Consider the following 19,938-nt stretch of genomic DNA (forward strand, 5'->3'; position numbering starts at 1 on the left):
GAATGGTTCCTTCACCCTGATATCTTCATATCAGTATGTCAAAGATGGGGGATCCCAGGCATAGATCTGTTTGCGTCCAGGTTTAACAAAGAAATCAACAACTTTGTGTCAAGAACAAAGGATCCGTTAGCATGCAGAACTGATGCCTTGCTATTCCTGTGGAATCGGTTCTCACTGATTTATGCATTCCCTCCTATTCTGCCTGCGTCCATGACTTCTTTGCAGGATCAAACAGAAAGGGAAGTGAATGATTCTTGTGGGCCCCCACCGTGGCCCAGGAAATCTTGGTATGCAGAGATCGTAAAGATGGCGGTAGGGGACCCATGGACCCTACAAGCACCGCCAGACCTTCTCTTGCAAGGTCCGGTATTCCATCCTACTTTACAAATGCTAAATTTAACGGTTTGGCTATTGAGACCCACATTCTGGAGAAGCGTGGGCTGTCAGGTTTAGTGGAGTCTACTCTGGTTAATACAAGGAACCCGGCCTCCAGAGTCATATATTAAAGAGTCTGAAAGGCATATGTCTCCTGGTGTGAATCCAGGGGTTGGCACCCCAGGAAATATATCATAGGTAGAATCCTTGACTTTCTACAGATGGGATCAGAAATAAAGCCAGTCTTGAGTACTATCAGGGACCAGGTTTCGGCCTTATCAGTATTTTTTCACCGACCACTTGCTTCACACTCTTTGGTTCCTAGCTTTATTCAGGGGGTAACGCGGCTTAAAACCTCCGGTTAAGTCACCCCTGAACCCTTGGGATTTGAATTTAGTCCTGTCGGCATTACATAAACAGCCTTTTGAGCTGATACGACATATTCCCTTGATCCTTTTTGACAAGGAAAGTTTTGCTGGTAGCCATATCTTCTGCAAGATCACTATCAGAGTTGGTTGCTCTTTTTTGCAAAGAGCCATATTTAATTATTCACAAGGATAAGGTTGTATTGTGTCCTCATCCTAATTTTCTACCTAAGGTAGTCTCAGGTTTTCATTTACACCAGGATATTGTTCTACCTTCATTTTTTCCCAGAACCCAGTTCTGCAGAATAAAAGTCACTACATTCTCTTCTCTTGATGTGGTGAGAGCAGTCAAAATCTATTTGAGAACGGCTGTTCAGATTAGAAAAATGGATATTTTGTTTGTGTTGCCTTAAGGTCCCAAAAGAGGACAGGCAGCATTGAAATCTACTATTTCTAAATGGATTTGACAAGTGATTGTTCAAGCTTATGGTTTAAGGAGGAAAGTTCCACCTTTTCATATTAAAGCACACCCCACTAGGGCCATTTGAGCTTCGTGGGGGTGCATCACCAAGCTTCCATGGTTCAAATTTGCAAGGCCTCAACTTGGTCTTCAGTCCATACATTTACCAGACTTTATCAGGTGAATGTAAAAAGGCATGAGGATATCGCCTTTGGGCGTAATGTGCTGCAGGCAGCAGTATAACTCCTCTAGTCTCATGTTGCCCTAGTTCTGTTGTGTCTCCCTCCCCTCAGTTGGCATTGCTATGGGACATCCCACATAGTAACTGCTATGACTCTGTGTCCCGTGATGTACGATAAGAAAATAGGATTTTTATAACAGCTTACCTGTAAAATCCTTTTCTTTGAAGTGCATCACGGGACACAGAGGTCCCTCCCCTCTTTCTGGTATACATGTGTATTGCTTTGCTACAAAAACTGAGGTACTACCAGTAGTGGGAGGGGTTATATAGGGAGTGGGAGTATAGGGACTTGTCTTAGGGTGTGCCAGTCCCCATCACCTGAAGGTGGCCTATAACCCGCATAGTAACTGCTATGGCTCTGTGTCCTGTGATGTACTTCAAAGAAAAGGATTTTACAGGTAAGCTGTTATAAATATCCTATTTTTTCTTTTTTCAGCAAGCTCCCAGTGTTAACATTGCCAATGCTATGCAGTGCAGCAAAACCTGATTGTCTCCCATTGCTGTCGTTGCTTGTCTGTCTGAGGTCTGATTAATGCAGTAATTTGCTATAATATGTGACTCATTCCTCATCTAAATTACAACAATAGACGAACACTATATGATTAAGCTGATAATGAAGGGCTGCCAATGATGTTGAATGGCCCTACTATGCAGGCACATTGTGTTTGTCTATTGTTGTGACTTAGATGAGGATCAGATCACATTTTATGGCAATTTACTGCAGAAAACCAGTTAAAGTGGTCCTAAAGTCTTAAAGGGGCTGTAAACCCTTGTGTTTTTTCACCTAATACATCCTATGCTTTAAGGTGAAAAAACACATGGCAGTCACCAGCCCCCAATTTTACTTACCTGAGCCCCTTCATCTCTTCGGGGACGCGCTGTCCCTCTCTCCACGGATTCCCAGCTCCTGATTGGATAGATTGATAGCAGCGCAGCTATTGGGTCCCGCTGCTGTCAATCAAATCCAGTGACGTGGGTAGCGGGGCCGAGTCTGGCATTCGTGTCTGTGGATGCAAATGCTGGACCCGGGAGAGCACCCGCAAGGTAACCCCCTCGGGAGAGCGCTTCTCCTAGGGCAGTGATTGCTAACCTTGGCACCCCAGATGTTTTGGAACTACATTTCCCATGATGCTCATGCCTTCTGCAGAGCAGTTGAGAATCATGGGAAATGTAGTTCCAAAACATCTGGGGTGCCAAGGTTCGCCGTCACTGTCCTAGGGGGTTATCTGATACAGGGAGGAGCCGCAAGAGCCGGCGAGGACCCCAGAAGAGGATGTTCAGGGCCAATATGTGCAAAACGAGCTGCACAGTGGAGGTATGACGTTTGTTATTTAAAAAAAAAAAAAAGATCCTTTACAATCACTTTAAGGTTTTTTGACCTTAATTCATTCTATGCATTAAGGTGAAAAACCTTCTGTGCTGCAAAATCCCCCCCCAGCCCCCCCTTATACTTACCTGAGCATGATCCAATCCAGCAATGTGCATGAGAGCAGCAGCTCACCGCTGTCTCCCTCTTCCCTGGGCAGATTAATAGCAGCAGCCACCATTGGCTCCTGCTGCTGTCCATCAAATGCTGTGTCGAGTCGTGGGGGGCGGGGCAAGCCGTCCGCTCTGTGTTAACCACTTCCCATCCAGGCCAATTCTGACATTTCTCTCCTACATGTAAAATTCATCATTTTTCTGCTAGAAATTTACATAGAACTCCTAAACATTATATATGTTTTTTTACCAAAAACCCTAGAGAATACAATGGCGGTCGTTGTAACTTTTTATCTCACACGGTATTTGCGCAGCAATTTTTCTAAAAAAAAAAAAAGTTTCATGCTTTAAAAAAAAAACAAAAAACATTAGCAAATTTTTTTGGATAATATGAAAGATGAAGTTATGCAGAAGATACCCAACATGTCACGCTTCAAAATTGCACACGCTCGTGGAATGGCGCCAAACTTCGGTGCTTAAAAATCCCCATAGGCGACACTTTCAAATTTTTTACTGGTTACATGTTTTGAGTTACAGAGGAGGTCTAAGGCTAGAAATCTTGCTCTCGCTCTAACGTTCGCTGCGATACCTGTGTATACATGTGTGGTTTGAACACCGTTTTTATACGTGGGCGGGAATTACGTATGCATTTGCGTGCGAACACATGGGGACAGGGGCGCTTTAAATTTTTTTTTTTATTATTAATTTTACATTGCTTTTTTTAGTTTGACACTTAAAAAAAAAAAAAAAAACATTTTGATCACTTTTATTCCTATTAAAAGGAATGTAAACATCCCTTGTAATAGGAATATGGCATGATCGGTCCTCTTTACAGTCAGTTATGGGGTCAATAATACCCCACATCTCAGCTCTAGGCTGGGATGCCTGAAATAAAAAAACATGGCGCTCGGCGTCCGAACGATCATAGAGACTCTCTCCGGGGCTGGCGGATCCGTTCTCTGACTCACTGACGGAAGTGGTGAGTCGGTAGAGGCAGCGGAGGGCGGTGGGAGGGGGGGGCGTCCCCTCTCGCCGCCCATAAGAACGATCAAGCGGCGGAACAGCCGGCTGAAAAAGCCGATATCTGAATGATGCCTGTAGCTGCAGGCATAATTCAGATATACACGCACAAAGTCAAGGACGTCATATGAAGTACCTTGGGCGGGAAGAGGTTAATAGACGCAGACAGGGCAGTTCGTGAGCGAGTACACACGGGTGCCCCCATGGAAAGTGGTGGAGCCTGGAGCACCAGCGGGGGCCCCCAGAAGAAGAGGTTTTGGATGGAGAGAAATGAGATGGGAATACCTGGTTTTTATTGCTTTCTGTTTCCCAATTCCCCATATTCAACCTGTCAGTTAGTTATCGCTTAGCCCGGGTTCACACTAGCGAGATCTCAGGGATCACATGTGATTTGCACCTGCACTACAGGTGCTGATCACATGCAATCTCTGAGCAGTGCGAGTTCAGCCATGCAGTTGTATGGTTGAGCTCGCATTGGATTCGCACAAAAAATAGTGCAGGGACTTTTCTCCCCACACTAGAAGCGGATCGCATGGGTGTTCTCACCTATGCGATCTGATTCCTGTGCAAGTTCACAGTTCGCACTGCGATCTGTGAACTAAACTGGGGGCGTCATTAACTTTGGTAATGACACCTGCAGTGGTTCGCACAAGGCAGTGTGAACTGCCTGCAGGAGAGGAGCAATGCAGAAACCAGCGCTGTAACCACACTGGTTCCCGCATCACATCAGTGTGAACCCAGGCTAAGAGTGAAAGTGAAAAAAGACCCCACATTTTGAGTGGTCATTAGAACAGAGTTATGCTGGCCATACACTATGCGAAAAATCGGACGAAATTCGCTCATTTGGCCAGTTCGTTCGTTTTTTGCCTAGTTAAAGCGGAGCTCCAACCACTTTTGAGAGGTGGTCTTAAACTAAAGATATCCTCCTTTTTGGATATTAAAAAAAAAAAAAAAATGTTTTTTCCTTCTATAGTACCTGTTTATGAAGTACATAGTGTACTTCCGATCCATCCGGTCTGCGGCGCAGGATGTCATATCCTTTTGTGCGGCGAGCCCCCCGCTTGTCTTCTGGGACCTGTGTGTGTCTCAGAAGACAGTTGGCCATTCACCAAGCGCCTTGCGCATGCGCAGTAGGAAATGGGCAGTGAAGCCGCAAGGTTCCACTGCCGGTTTTCCTTAGTTAGAATGGCGGCACCTGCACCCGATCCGATGGATGGATCGGCCTCAGGGTGCCGACATTGCGGGCTCCATGGACAGGTAAGTGTCTTTATTAAAAGTCAGCAGCTACAGCGTTTGTAGCTGCTGACTTTAAAAAAATAAATATATACATTTTGGGAGTGGATCACCGTTTAATGGGCACAAAATCGGTAATCGTTGGGACGTTTTTGAGCTGAAAAAATGAAGGACAAGTTTGGAAATTTTCTGCTGAACTTACGATAAAGTGAAAGGTTAATATGTTTCCCGTCCAAACTGATTGCATTAGGTATACGTAAAAAAAAAAAAATTAATTTAATTTATGTCCACTGAACGATTTATCTGTCATTATATAATGGCACTATTGTTTGCTCTCGCGTCCGAATGTTTGTTTTTTTTTTTTTAAATGGGTTTGGCCGATTTCTCGTATAGTGTGTGGCCAGCATAAGAGGCGAAAACTACCAATGGGGACACTAGCTCTGGATTTCACTAATTTTGGGGGGGATTTTTACTTTGTGATGTGGAAATCTCCCCAATAAAATACATATGGTGAAAAAAAACAAAACACTAATGGGTTTTACCCATCCCTTTAACTGGCCTGAATGAGTTTAGACTGGTTACTGATGAACCAAGCAAAATCTGATCAGATGGTGGCTCTGTTGGCACCACTCTGCCCAACATCATTCAATTTAAACATCAAAGGAGCCAGGCAAAAAATTGTTGCTGAACAGCACCTGCATTCAATCAGAATATAATAGCCACAGCGTAGATAGAGGAATCTCTTAGATTTCTTTTTATTTAGCCCTCAGGCTAACCAAAAGAAATCCTATGAGTTGTATGGTCATATGTACCCAGGAATGAATGCCTGGAACACAAGAAGCCAGCGTTCTGGGCTTGGATCGCTGAACACATGCAGTCCTTAATGTCAGTACCACTGAGTACAGCATCGATCCAATGCATTTTTCATCCTCTCATAGACTTTTACAGGCTGTGAAGCTGGATGGCAGTGTGTGGCAGTACTTGGGTATACACCAGTGCTGTCGCAAAAATAAGTATAGCGTATGGGCATATGCAAAAAACTAAACAATGTGTCAGTGGGAGGCTATACGCTGCACCTGGGTTTTTTTTTTTTTAGGGCAGGGGAAAGACATTTACATTGTATGGGTAAAGATGCCCAAATGCAAGAGGCCTTAGATAAATATGTGATTTGAAGCCTCAGCTTAGTATTCCTTTTTTATGCAGTTGGATGGCATCTCTGGCATTGAAGGCTGTGCAAACTGTAGGAGAATAGTTAGAGATTAAATGAGGATGGAAAGGAAACGAGGAATGAAGCGAGAGGGAAAGGGGGGGGGGGCGATTGAGGTGATGCCAGTGCCGAAATTGTATGTAATTGTTGGATGGTACTCTTAAGGAAAATAGGTGACTGAAATCATTGTGGTTTTTATTTGCGGCCCCATACAGCTAAATGTAAGTGGCGTTACAATTTTTAGATTTCACTAGTAAGGATATTCCTGAGGGCACATTTGTGTATTTCCATTTTCTGCTTTGTGTACAGCTGCAAAGGTTCAAATTATTGTAACTGCTTGATAAACGCAAATACAAAATGATGCATATGTTCAGGTGAACAATGTACTACTATTCATGCAACATACTGTTCTGAACAAATACATAATCACAGAATGTTCACGAACAATTTGCAGATGCAGAGAATAATGCGTAGCTTAGCAATGGAATTGTAGCCGTTTTTAGATAATCTTCTATTGTGGTTAGAAATGTGTATGTAGATAAGGGTTTACTGCCCTGCAAAAAATGTTAACAAAATTTTGCCTAACATTTCATATATTTTGTTCAGCTTATCTGCAATCACTGTGTAAACAGAACACGTTGACCCTTTTCTAGCTGACTTTCACCAACAGTACGTCACCTGTTGTAACTGTTGTGAATGGGAACAGACAGTCAAGCATGACCTATATGTCAGATTGTCTTCATCTATTGTGCTAGTACGTACAATGGAAACATGGGAAACAGCCTTTTCTTTCTCGAACATCACGGGACACAGAGCCACAGTAATTACTGATGGGTTATATAGGTATCACTGGTGATTGGACACTGGCACACCCTATCAGGAAGTTCAACCCCCTATATAATCCCTCCCCCTTGCAGGGATACCACAGTTTTTACGCCAGTGTCTTAGGTGATGGATGTGTAAAGATGTCCTGTGCTGAGCTCCAAAGGGAATATCCTAGGATCCTATACTGGGGCAAGCCAGGCGAACCGGATCCATTCAAAGTGTCTTTTCATGGCCGAATTGAATGGTACCCGGGCCTCGTGTCCGAAGAAACGAGGTTTTACCCGTAATGCTTCTCTTTTTAGAGAGCTGGACCCCGCAGATCAGAAAATGGCTTTAAACTTCCTAATTTCTGGTGAGGTGCTTTACGGTCCCAGAACTGTTGGATCCCCCTACTGATGGGGGCCCCAGTCTCTGACGGTTTTTTCAAACGGAGCCCACCGTGAGAGGTGAAGATTGGGTCTGTGTAAACAGCACCCTGCAACTGGATAAGGTAAGAGGAGATTCCACAGAATTTTTGAGTTCTAGTGGCTTTTCTCCTTTAAGGTAAATGCATGCTATGCCTATTTTGACCACCGGGGGCTGCCAAGAGCACAAACCTACACATGCTGACTGACTGTCTCAGGTGTTCAGTGCTGATTATGTCCCAGCATCTCAAAGCAGGCTGCAAGCAGGTAAGGTGGAAAGGGGGATTTCTCATGTTTGAATGTTCCCCCCAGGCTAGAGAGGGGCCACAGGGGTCTAGAAAGTGGTTATACCACCCGGGCTCTGCGGCCTAATGGCCACCATCTCTGAAGATAGCCGTTCAGGCAGATCTTGTTACCAGTCTCCCTCCTCCCCCCCCCCCCCATCCCCAGCCTTTTCTCCAGAAGCATGACAGGAGAGTCGGCAGTGCGGGAAGCGCTCGTTTTTTTCAAAACTCGAGGGGGGGGGCGGTAGAGGAGGGGGCGGGATGTCAGCACAGAGTGTTTAGACTCCCACTCAGGCCAGCTGCAGGCTATTAAAGGCACTCTGTACAGGTGCACTCAGCCTTCTGAGAGACACAGAGCTGACGGTCCCATGTAAGGTGGGACACAGGCATTCTCCTAGGCAGCATTTACTGAAGTAACACCAGACTGAGCATTGGGTAGCAAGGCTTTTAGCCAGACTACATCGCTCAGCGGGCAGTGTTCATTTGTATACCTCACACCTTGTTGCTTTGCACTATGGGTAGAAGAGGTTCAAGCACCCCAGGAACCAGAGACACTAGGGGATCTCGTTCAGGTTCTGAGGGCCCCCTGTCGGCAGCATCCTCCCCCCCTAAAGATGGGCCAGGGACGGCTAGCCAGGGAGAGCCATCGGGGTCAGGGGCTACACCTGCTTCTGGCACTTCAGCCCCTGTATATATTACACAAGAGGTTTTTTCCTCAACCATTAATGGTCTAGAGGAAAGATTAATGGCCGTGATTACGTCTTCACTCAGTGGAAGAAAACGCACTAGGCTTTCCTCTGTTCCCCAAGACCCTCAGACAGAGGAGCTCTGGGATAAAGGAGATGAATCCCTTTCAGAGGATCGGGATGGGATGGATGATTCCTCTTCGGAGGATTCAGGTGGAGAGGGACCCTCTGCGACTTCCCAAGAGGAGAAAGTCTTAGTGCAGATCCTCACTGGATTGGTCCGCTCCACATTTAAGTTGCCCATACCTGAAACTGCTAAAGAATCCTCTTCTGCTTTGGGGTCACTGAAACCTTTCCAAGCAGCACATGCTTTTCCTGTTCATACTTTACTTGAAAAGCTTATTTATTCTGAGTGGGATCACCCAGACAAACGTTTTTTTCCGCCGAGAAAGTTTTCAACACTTTATCCGATGGAAGAAAAGTTTATTAAAATGTGGGGAATACCAGCTATTGATGCCGCCATTTCCTCCGTAAATAATAGCCTGACTTGTCCTGTAGACAATGCTCAGATGCTCAGGGATCCTGTAGATAAAAGGATGGAATCCCTATTGAAGGATGTTTTCTCCTTAGCAGGATCAGTGGCCCAACCTGCAGTAGCAGCGATTGGAGTCTGTCAATACTTAAGAGACCATGGTAAGCAGGTCATCAAAGTATTACCTGAACAGCAGGCCCAGGGGTTTGCTAACCTTCCAGCGGCCTTATGCTTTGTGGTTGACGCCATTAGAGATTCAGTCGTGCAAACCTCCCGTCTTTCACTGGGGTTGGTGCATATACGTAGAATCCTATGGTTGAAAAATTGGTCAGCCGAAGCACCATGTAAGAAGCTACTGGCTGGGTTTCCATTTCGTGGTGCAAGGTTGTTTGGAGAGGACTTGGATAACTATATCAAGAGAATCTCTTGTGGGAAAAGCACTCTCTTACCTGTCAAGAAGAAGAGTAAGTGTCCCTCTTTCAAACTGACTCTTTCCCCAGCGCCGGGGGCTTCAGCCTCCAGGCAGTCTCGACGGCCGCCTCCATCGGGGTCCAGAGACAAGAGTCAACCCCAGGGACAAAAGAAGTCCTGGGGAAAGAAGCCTACTAGGCAAAACACTAAGACCTCTGCATGAGGGGGCGCCCCCGCTCACTCGAGTGGGGGGAAGACTGCGACAGTTCTCAGAGCTCTGGCACGAGGACTTCCAGGACAGATGGGTAGTTTCCACGATAACCTTAGGGTACAAGCTGGAGTTTCAGGAATTCCCTTCTCCTCGGTACCTCAGATCAAATGTTCCCAGAGACCCAGAGAAGAAGCAGTCGCTCCTTCTAGCGTTAGAGCAACTTTTGTCGCAGGAGGTCATTATGATAGTTCCCACAAAAGACCAGGGATTGGGCTTCTATTCCAACCTTTTTACGGTCCAAAAGCCAAATGGAGATGTCAAGCCCATTTTGGACTTAAGGGATCTGAACAGATTCCTAAGGATTCAATCCTTCCGCATGGAATCAATTCGAACAGTACTTCCCACCCTGCAGGGAGGAGAATTTCTGGCATCAATAGACATCAGTAGGGTTGTCCCGATACCACTTTTTTAGGACCGAGTACAAGTACCGATACTTTTTTTCAAGTACTCGCCGATACCGATTACCGATACTTTTTTTTTAATGTCACGTGACAGTGTTTTTTTTTTTCATTTTTTTTTTTTTTTTTTAACAGTGCTTGCTTTTTTTTTTTGGGGGGGGGGGGGGGGAGGGGGTGAACGTTGTATGTGTGTGTTATTTTTTTTTTTTTTTACAATAATATTTCTTTTATTCTTTATTGTTTTTGTTTTTTTTTTTAATCAGCCCTTTTGGGGGGCTTTGGTGAGATATCAGGGGTCTTAACAGACCTCTGATATCTCCCCCTTGAGACAGAGAAAGAGACAGAGGATAGAGATTCCCCAGTCCCTTTCTCTGCAGCGTCAGCTGCACTGACAATGAATGGAGAGAAGACCGCAGCTTCTCTCCATTCATAAACTGACACATCGTAATCACAGGAGATTACAATGTTTCAGTTATGTGAATGGACAGAGTCAGCTGACTCTATCCATACACAAAGGAAGGAGGAGGGGGAGGACGGAGGAACTGAGGGGGAGAACGGACGGGACAGATAAGAGCAGAACGGAGGGGACAGCTGAGAGGGACAGATAAGAGCAGAACGAGGGGGACAGCTGAGAGGGACAGAGGAAAGGAGGGGGCATGGAGGAGGATGCAGTGACAGTCAGCTGTGAGCGATCACTGCTGTCTGTCACTAAAGCTGGTGAAAGCCGCTGGGGGAGAATCTTGTAACTCCCCCACGCGCCGATCACAGCTGACAGTTCAGGTATCGGGGGAGGCATCGGGAGCATTTGCCCGAGTACAAGTACTTGGGCAAATGCTCGGTATCGGTGCCGATACCGATACTAGTATCGGTATCGGGACAACCCTAGACATCAGAGATGCATATCTGCATGTGCCCATTTTTCCTGCTCATCAGAAGTTTCTGCGCTTCGAGGTAGGAGGGCGCCATTTCCAGTTTGTGGCTCTGCCTTTTGGGATAGCCACTGCACCTCGAGTGTTCACAAAGATCTTGGCTCCTCCTCTGGCCAGATTAAGGGCTCAGGGTATAGCTGTCATAGCATACCTAGACGACCTGCTCTTGATAGACCGGTCGGTAGCCTCTTTGAATGGAAACTTGAGGACCACGGTCAGGTATCTAGAACACCTGGGTTGGATCCTCAACTTAGAAAAGTCTTTCCTAAAACCAGTAAGAAGACTGGAGTATTTAGGTCTGATTATAGATACAAGCCAGGAGAAAATATTTCTACCCCAGGCAAAGATCACTGCTTTGAGAGAGCTGATTCTGACAGTAAGGACCAAGAAGGGTCCCTCAGTCCGCCTTTGTATGAGGCTACTAGGGAAGATGGTGTCTTCATTCGAAGCAGTTCCCTATGCTCAGTTTCACTCAAGAATGCTGCAACACAGTATTCTGTCGACCTGGAACAAGAAGGTTCAGGCATTAGACTTTCCGATGCACCTGTCGCATGCGGTGCGTCAGAGCCTCAATTGGTGGCTCATACCCGAAAACCTGCAGAAGGGGAAATCCTTTCTACCGGTTACCTGGACGGTGGTAACAACAGATGCCAGTCTGTCAGGTTGGGGAGCAGTTCTGGAACAGGCTGCGGTCCAAGGGGTATGGTCCAAGACAGAGAGGACCTTACCCATCAACATTCTGGAGATCCGGGCGATACATCTAGCTCTAAAAGCCTGGACTATCAGGCTACAGGGTTGTCCGGTCAGGATCCAGTCCGACAATGCCACAGCAGTGGCTTATGTCAATCATCAGGGAGGCACCCGGAGCCGAGCTGCTCAAAAAGAGGTGAACCAGATCTTAGTCTGGGCAGAGATGCATGTGCCATGCATATCGGCAGTTTTCATCCTGGGAATAGAGAATTGGCAGGCGGACTATCTAAGTCGCCAGCAGTTACTTCCAGGGGAATGGTCTCTGCATCCCGATGTCTTTTGGGCCATATGCCAAAGATGGGGGGTTCCAGATGTAGATCTCTTTGCATCCCGATTCAACAAAAAGATAGATTTGTGGCAAGGACAAAAGATCCTCTTGCATGCGAGACGGATGCGTTGGTGATTCCGTGGCATCGGTTCTCACTGATTTACGCATTCCCGCCTATTCTGCTACTACCACGACTCCTTCGCAGGATCAGGCAGGAAAGGAAGTCGGTACTTCTGGTGGCCCCCGCTTGGCCCAGAAGGACTTGGTATGCAGAAATAGTAAGGATGACGGTGGGTTCCCCGTGGACCCTACCGGTACGCCCAGACCTGTTATCTCAGGGTCCAGTGTTCCATCCTGCCTTACAAACGCTAAATTTGACAGTTTGGCTATTGAGACCCACGTTCTGAAGAGTCGTGGGCTCTCAGGTCCTGTCATATCTACGTTGATTAATGCAAGGAAGCCAGCTTCCAGGATGATTTATCATAGAGTCTGGAAGGCTTATATAACCTGGTGTGAATCCAGAGGTTGGCATCCCAGGAAATATGTCATAGGTAGAATCCTTGATTTTCTACAGATGGGATTAGAGATGAAGCTGGCCTTGAGTACCATCAAGGGCCAGGTTTCTGCTTTATCAGTATTATTTCAGCGGCCACTTGCTTCGCATTCTTTGGTCCGAAACTTTATGCAGGGGGTGATGCGTCTTAATCCTCCGGTTAAAGCGCCCCTAAACCCCTGGGACTTGAATTTGGTCCTGGCTGTGTTACAGAAACAGCCTTTTGAACCAATAAGTCAGATTCCTTTGGTCTTGTTGACAAGGAAATTAATTTTTCTGGTGGCCATCTCTTCTGCTAGAAGAGTATTAGAATTAGCAGCTCTTTCCTGTAAGGAGCCTTATTTGATTATACACAAGGATAGAGTGGTACTACGCCCTCATCCTAGTTTTTTACCGAAGGTGGTTTCTGATTTTCATTTAAACCAAGACATTGTTCTACCTTCCTTTTTTCCAGATCCCTGTTCTCCGGAAGAGAGATCTCTACATTCGTTGGATGTAGTAAGAGCAGTTAAGGCCTATCTAGGGGCAACTACTCAGATCCGCAAGACGGATGTTTTGTTTGTGCTGCCAGAGGGTCCCAATAGAGGACAGGCAGCGTCAAAAGCTACCATTTCTAAATGGATTCGACAGTTGATCATTCAAGCTTACGGTTTGAAACAGAAGATTCCTCCGTTTCAGATCAGGGCACATTCCACAAGGGCTATTGGTGCTTCTTGGGCAGTGCATCACCGGGCCTCTATGGCTCAAATCTGCAAGGCCGCAACCTGGTCTTCAGTTCATACATTCACCAGATTCTATCAGGTGGATGTGAGAAGGCATGAGGATATCGCCTTTGGGCGTAGTGTGCTGCAGGCAGCGGTACAGGGTCCTCAGGTCTGATTGCACCCTACTTGGTCGTGGTTCCCCCCCCTCAGGTAGCATTGCTCTGGGACATCCCATCGGTAATTACTGTGGCTCTGTGTCCCGTGATGTTCGAGAAAGAAAATAGGATTTTTTAAAACAGCTTACCTGTAAAATCCTTTTCTTTCGAAGGACATCACGGGACACAGAGGTCCCGCCCCTCTTCTAATACACTATATTGCTTGGCTACAAAACTGAGGTATCCCTGCAAGGGGGAGGGATTATATAGGGGGTTGAACTTCCTGATAGGGTGTGCCAGTGTCCAATCACCAGTGATACCTATATAACCCATCAGTAATTACTGTGGCTCTGTGTCCCGTGATGTCCTTCGAAAGAAAAGGATTTTACAGGTAAGCTGTTTTAAAAAATCCTATTTTTATGTTGTACCATTGTTTATGAAATCTATGGTATCTCTTCACCGTGAACGACGACAAATAAGGGTTAGTGTACATGGTGTTGGCTCATTCCTTCTGAGATGTGCTTGTGATACCTCGGCAGGGTTTTTAAAGTAGAAATGTGGATACACAACAGAGAGTTTGTTGTGTATCCCCATTTCTACTTGTAATCATATGGGGGGTCATGCCTGCCACTGACTCTGTTCCTCGCTCTTTTGTGGTCCATGCATTTTGCTTGGTTTAACACTGTAATTAACCCCTTGCGCTCTAGAAGAAGCGTTATTTGTCAACGCGAAACATGTTGAGCACAGCACTGTCCGCCTAGTGTGAGGTGATGCACCCCTCTACAGAGATAGCCCCCCCGCCATATTATTTGTCCTTGGTGACTGTGTTTGTTTTATTACGCATGTGCCAGTGCTAATACTTTGGCAGGTTCCTACCTGTATACAGTGGGTGTGTACGCTCACACACTAGTTTGGGTTAATACTATTCAATGGTTTTCATTTGTTTTTAATCCATTTTCTAATAAAAAACAATATTCACATATACATACGGATTTGTGTGTTCAATATGGTGCCTAAAAAGTCCCATTTTCTGTGGTCTTTTTTGTTTTGATGGTCATATAACCAGAAGTGGGGAACCATGAAGTGCTTAAAGGGGGAGTGGTGACATGACTTGTTCAAGGGTCACCCAGTCTATGACCTTAGTGAGGTATACAAATTGGTGGTACTGCAACAGGTCAAGAAAGCCAATACCTCCCCTTTATTTCTGTAAAACGAGGACTGTAGTTTTATTTTGGAGGGGTTAATCTGCCCATAAGAACCCGATAAGCTTGTGCTCTACCATTTTCAAAATGTATGGGGAACATGAACTAGGAGAGTTTGAAGAAGATACACCAGACGTATTTAACTAGGTGCACAGGTACTAGTTCAGCTGGCTTGGCTATATCAGCTTAGTTTACATAAACCTGTAAAATTAAATCAGCAAGTTTTAGTGCCGGTTCACACAGGGGCGACTTGTCAGGCGACGTAGCCGCCTGACAAGTCGCCTCCCGTTTTGTACAATGGAACCGTTCTAATAGGAGCGACGCAAGTCGCTCCGACTTAGAAAAAGGTTCCTGTACTACTTTGGGGGCGACTTGCATAGACTTCTATACAGAAGTTGTTTTGCAAGTCGCTGTGGCAGTCGTGTGCAGGTTGCCTCGGTGAGGTGACCTGCAAGTCGTGCCGCCCCGGTGTGAACCCGGGGCTCAGAGGCAGTGACTATAGATTTGGTGCTGCATAGCTGGAGGAGACCTTTTTAGGTGAGGGCTCTTGAAACATCTACTTGATGTTGATTACCATTGAGGCCTGTTTTGGTAGAGCAAGGGCCCTCAGAGACCTCTTGCTGTGCATTTAACAGCCTGTGTGGCTAGTGTGCTGAGTTTTAGCTAAAAATATAAAAGGGAACTAAAATAAAATGGAGAGTAAGTAATTTTGTGAATATTTCCAACAGTAGCTAATCCACTACAAACCTTGAAAACCACAGACCGATCACTGTACTTGGACCCTACATTTTCAGACCTGCCTCTTCTAAGCACATAGACACTATATAACAAAAACACAACTTTTCTTTTTTCTGTTAGTTGGTCTTCAGTCTGAGCCAAGTGAGAGTGACAGTTATAGCTTTAGAACATACCCTACTGCCAGAGGGAGGACATGCATTGTAGATCTTACAGTTAGATGCCAAGGATTGTCTTTAGCTTGCGTATAGCATTACCAATGATGTGTAATTCACTGTCTCTGTAAACCTTCACTAATTATTTTTGGCACTTTTGCTTGAGAACAACATGCTAGAAGCCAGAATTCTTCAATAGACTAGAGTCAGCTTTATTTTCTTGAAACCACCTTTGCCGGTGAGAGTGACAGTTATCGCTTTAGATTATATCCTGCAGCCAGGAGGGGGAAATGCATTGTAGATCTTTAAGTTAGAAGCCAGGGTGTTTCCTTGGCTTGCATATAGCAATACTGATGGTGTTTATTTAATTAATTAAAGAGTTCTGGCAATTTTTGTTTGAGAACAACATGCTTTGTCAGAATCCCTCTTCAATGAACAAAAGTCTTTTGAGGAATAGTTGGAATATGTATTTATTCTCCTGCAAGAAGTAAGGCTGGTTTTACACTATTGCTTTGCTTTAACACACCTTATGATAAGTTAGAAGCCTGTTCAAAGTAACACACCACAGTGGACAGGTGTGAAAGGGGACCTAAAGGGAAATTTCTTTATGACCCCTTTCACACTGGGGCCGCTTGTGCATTAGCGGTAAAGCTCCGCTCGTTTTAGGGGCGCCTTTCGGTTGCTAGCTGGGCGTTTTTAACCCCCGCTAGCAGCCGAAGAAGGGGTAAAAACGCCTGTGTTATGATGATTCGGAAGCACTGCCCATTCATTGCAATGGGCAGGGGCGTTTTGGGAGCGCTGTATACAATGCTCCCAAACCGCCCCAAAGATGTTGCTTGCAGGACTTTTTCTAATGTCCTGCAAGCACACCACCCCAGTGTGAAAACACTCAGGCTTTCACATTCGGGCGGCATGGGAGGCAGTTTTAAAGCGCTATTTCTAGCACTAAAATGCCTGGAAACTGCCTCAGTGTGAAAGTAGTCTATGGTTTTACAGATAAGAAACAAAATTCTAGCAAAGTTTGTGTATGGGTTTATAGCTGTGTAGGGAGTTAAAGTGTCACTAAACCCACATCATAAAAAGCTTTCAATAAATGCTGTATTACATACTGTTCATACTCAGTCATTGTGAGTATTCTACAAAAAAGCAGGTTGATCCTGCTGCTGTCTATCTCCACCTTCTCTTCATGTCCCCAAATTTAGCTAGAGATTTTTTTTTTTTTTTATCAAATAATATTTTATTATTGTTTGTATTTGCGATACAGATTAAAGAGGTACACAATCTCAGTTGAAAGTCTTAATATGCATTGTTTCTTTCAGACAGTTATCCATGAATATTGATGCTATGTTTAACCCTTTCATGACTAAGTCTATTTTTTAAATTTGGTGTTTACAAGTTAAAATCCGTATTTTTTGCTAGAAAATGACTTAGAACCCCCAAACATTATATATATTTTTTTAGCAGAGAATCTAGAGAATAAAATGGCGATTGTTGCAATATTTTTTATCACACGGTATTTGTGCAGCGGTGTTTTAAACGCAAATTTTTGGAAAAGTGACACTTTCATGAATTTTAAAAAATCCAAACAGTAAAGTTACCCCAATTTTTTTGTATAATGTGAAAGATGATGTTACGCCGAGTAAATAGATACCAAACATGTCACCCTTTATAATTGCACGCACTCGTGGAATGGCGACGAACTACGGTACCTTTGAATTTCCATAGGCGACGATTTAAAAAAATTTTACGGTTACCAGGTTTGAGCTACAGAGGAGGTCTAGGGCTAGAATTATTGCTCTCGCTCTGACGATCGCGGCGATACCTCACATGTGTGGTTTGAACACCGTTTACATATGCGGGCGCAACTTCCGTATGCGTTTTCTTCGCTGCGCGAGCTCGCGGGGACAGGGGCACTTTAAAAATTTTTTTTTTTTTTATTTAATTTATTTATTTTTGTACTTTATAAATTGTGTTTAAAATTTTTTTTTTTTTTTTTTTTTTTTTTTACTTTTATTGCTGTCACAAGCAATGTAAACATCCCTTGTGACAGTAATATGTGGTGACAGGTACTCTTTATGGAGGGATGGGGGGTCTAAAAGACCCCCCATCCCTCCTTTACACTTCAAAGTATTCAGATCGCCGAAAACGGCGATTCTGAATACTGTGTACTTTTTTGAATTCGGCGCCATTGGCAGCCGAGTAAACGGGAAGTGACGTCGCTTCCGCATTTACAACAAGAAGGCTGGAACGAAGCCGCTCGCAGCTTCGTTCCAGCCCGCCCCCAGCCGCCGAAGGCAGCCGAACGGACACCGGGCCTCCCGATCGCACGGGAGGCCCGGTAACAGCGGCGGGAGGCGGCGGGAGGGGGGGATGTCCCCTCCCGCTCCTCCGGGATAACAGCCGAGCGGCTTTTAGCCGCATCGGTTGTTATATTCCGGTAGCCGATCGCCCGCTGAAAACAACGGTACCGGGATGATGCCTGCAGCTGCGGGCATCATCCCGGTATAACCCCAGAAAGCCGAGCACGCATATGTGCGTTCGGTCGGCGGGAAGGGGTAGTCATTCTTTATCTAGCATTATCATTTCATCAGATATTGTATCTCTTATTTGTTTAATAAATCGTAACAATTTGTGTATTGTTGAAAGAGTCACAAGAATACTCTATAGGAAGGGAAGGATGGGGAAGGAGGAAGAAGGGGGAAAAGAAAAAGGAGTCATTGCAATAGCTTTTTTATTACCTGCTCATGGTGGGTCCTCCCGAAGGTGCCACAGCTCCTAGACCTTATTATGAGCCTCCAGTCTGTCCTGCATCCTAACCCTCATTTTTCCATCAATTCCACATCCTTAATTCTGGAGAAAAGGGCTTCAGGAGATGGGGAGGGGCATGTCATTTCCAGTTTAGAGCTATGAGACAGCCTGCCTAGCTAGAGATTTTGAAGCTGTGGTTGTGGTGGAAGCTCTGCACATGCTCGGTTTTCAGTGTTTCCATGCTGAGTATTTCCTCCCTATCACATCTGAGCAGCCCATATGACTATAGAGTCACACATGTGGGTGTATACACAGTGGTAAATGACAGCCCACTCCCTGCCTTCTCCATGCCCACCAACCAGCTAAACTCAATAAGGGTGTGATATTACTTCTTGATTGATGGAGGCTTCACTTCCCTCTTATTCTAAAACACAGACTGAAGGGGTGTGACACAGCCTGTGACTGGCAGAAATCCGCCCAAACCATGTTGTCAAAAATTAATAAAGATTTAATTTCAAATATATATTTGTCTGTCAATTTAAAACAGTTTATTGATATGAATTATTTATGTTTACTCCGTATTCCAAAGGCTTTTTTTTTTTTTCATTTTGAACATGTGCCTAACAGCAGAAGATTTGAAGTGCTTCCTGCTTGTTTCCCTGCAGACAGTCATGTGACATCTGTATTTCAATTGGGAAAAGGGTACTTAGAGTATTTTTTTTTAAATTACAATAATTGCAGTTAAATTCCACATGCAGAAAAAGAAGGGACAATTTAAATTAAACAATGTGTGTTTAATATTACTTTAATTGAGAGATTTAGGTGTCGGCATATGTCCACACCCTTTTATCACCTCATGCATTAAAAATGTACAGTATATGCAGTTTGGATTTGAGCACAGGCTTTTTTTTTTCCAATTCTGTTGCATAATGCAGGTCAATGACCTAATTGGTTCCGTAGCTCTCCTCACACTTTGCCACTTTACCCCATCTTTGAGCTATATACAGTACATCCCTCTATTTTTATGCTAGGAACAAGTACGTTTGCGTTCTGGTGGTAGATCAGCCAGAAAGGGGTCACTTTTGATGAATTTTGCCACCCTGAACATGTATTGCAGCAAACAGAGTTCCATTTTTTTTTTGCTAGCAGTATGTAATGGTGTAAAGCATTATATAGAGCAGCATTTCTCAACTAGGGTTCCTTCAAAGGTTGCTAGGGGTTTCTTGGACTGTGCCTAATTGACCATTTGATGGTGTCTCTATAGTTGCAGGGCTATCATCACTTGACAGAGTCAACAGCATGACACCAATGAACTTGTTAGTTGTCTGTAAGTTCTTCCTTCTATTCACCAATGTAAGGAGCATGACCACCATTAAATTAGATTTAGCAGGGGTTCCTGGAGACCTGAAAATTTTTTTTCATGGGTTCCTCTGGATTAAAAAAATTGAGAAAGGTTTAGAGGGTCAATTCAGAATAGCAGGTGGCACCAGTTACCCTAACAGGAAATAAATGGATCTCTAATGTTGCCACAGGAAACCATGAAAACCT

The 19,938-nt window shown here is 44.8% G+C and overlaps 1 protein-coding gene across 2 annotated transcripts in view; it reads left to right on the top strand.

Moving 5' to 3' along the window:
* Window positions 1-19,938, top strand: part of NDFIP2 (Nedd4 family interacting protein 2) — a 167,224-nt gene that overhangs the window by 90,487 nt on the left and 56,799 nt on the right. The window lies entirely within an intron of this gene.

The sequence above is a fragment of the Aquarana catesbeiana genome, linkage group LG02 (genome assembly GCF_042186555.1).
Source record: "Aquarana catesbeiana isolate 2022-GZ linkage group LG02, ASM4218655v1, whole genome shotgun sequence".
Classification (NCBI taxonomy): Eukaryota; Metazoa; Chordata; class Amphibia; order Anura; family Ranidae; genus Aquarana; species Aquarana catesbeiana.